The 1,594-nt window shown below is 41.4% G+C and overlaps 1 pseudogene; it reads right to left on the bottom strand.

The window, feature by feature from the left end:
• Window positions 1–777: 777 nt before the first annotated feature.
• LOC111741345 lies at window positions 778–893 on the bottom strand (annotated as a pseudogene).
• Window positions 894–1,594: the final 701 nt, after the last annotated feature.

A 1,594-nucleotide genomic window follows, 5' to 3' on the forward strand; every position in this document is an offset into this window, starting at 1 on the left:
ATGTTGCCAAATAGTTCAGACTCTTATACATGGTGGCCCCTTTGGGTCCTGGTTTTTATTTTTCTGATGTTTCTTTATTATGGTAAGAAAAGAAAGAGGTACCACAGTAGGAAAAGATGGGGCGGGGAGAGTAGAAAAGCAAAATAGGGATTTATTTCATGTTATATTAACATGTCATCATAAGGCTTCTGACTTTGTCCTCCTTGGCACAGCCTCACCCCCATATGCAATTCATCAACAGGCCTTGTTGACTTAACCTCTGCAATATCTCCAAAGTCCACCCACTTCTTTCCATTTTGACCATCTTCATCTCAATTCAATCTTCCCCTAATTAGCTCCTGTCAACTTGCATCCACTTTTGCCTGTCCAGTGTGTGTTCCGCACTGTAGACGGAATGACCACAAAGGACTTTTAAGCTTCATACTACGCCCTGTAAGGAATAATAATAACAATCATCATCACCATTGTTAAAATTTGTTGAGCACTTCTTACATGCTAGGCACTATTTTTAATGCTTTAATGTCTCAATCACTTAATCTTTACAACCCTAGAGGTAGATATTATTACTCTCATTTTAGAGATGAAAAAATTTAAAGCACAGAGATGTATATATTTGCCCAAGGACACATGGCAGTTAAGAACAGAACCCGTTCAGGAATATAAGTCTAAAGGAATCATCAAGAAATATGCAAGTAATGAATACTTCTATATGGCAATGCCAAAAGGGGTCACAATGCCAGAGGTGTAAATTTTTTTAAATTTATTTTTTATTATTTATGCCCACAGCACCTGGTCTTCCTAGGTGATCTTCCATCCAATTACTAACCAGGCCCGACCCTACTTAGCTTCCGAGATCAAACATCGGGCTTGTTCAGGGTGGTATGGCCATAGACCATGGACCGTGGCTCCACTGGGGCATGAACCCAGAACCTTCTGCGTGTAAAGCAAACGTGCTAACTGCTACACTATGGAACCATGTCCAAGAAGTGTAAATAGTTGTACAGACCTCAAAGGATGGCAAGTGAGTTGCATCTCACTGATTAACTGAGAGTAGCTACTTGGACTCCTGGGCTGAGAAAGATTGTGAGGCTGCATCTGGGCTCAGTGGGAAACTGAGAGGGATTAAAGGTGTCTATCTTGGGCCAGGTCCTGGCTGGAGTGGGGAGTGTATTTGTTTTCCATTGCCGGTGTCACAAATTATCGCAAATTTTGTGGCTTAAAATAACACAAATTTATTATTGTAAGGTAACTACAAGGTTATGGAGATCAGCAGTCCCAAATGGGTCTCATTAGGCTAAAATCAAGGTGCTGGCTGGGCTGCATTGCTTTCTGGAGGCTCCAGTGGAGAATCCGTTCCTTGCCTTTTCCAGCTTTCAGAGGCTGCCTGCATTTCAACTCAGGAATTGGCACTGCTCTCACTCCGCTTCTGTGGTTACATCTCTTTCTCTGACCCTGACATTGCTGCATCCCTCTTTCACTTTTATTTTTCTCATCCTCTTTCATTTTTAAAAGAACTCTTGCGATTACATTTGAGCCCATTCAATGATCCATCTCAAGATCCTGATCCTTAATTTAATCACAAAATCTCTTTTCC

The sequence above is a fragment of the Pteropus vampyrus genome, unplaced genomic scaffold (genome assembly GCF_000151845.1).
Source record: "Pteropus vampyrus isolate Shadow unplaced genomic scaffold, Pvam_2.0 Scaffold76, whole genome shotgun sequence".
NCBI lineage: Eukaryota > Metazoa > Chordata > Mammalia > Chiroptera > Pteropodidae > Pteropus > Pteropus vampyrus.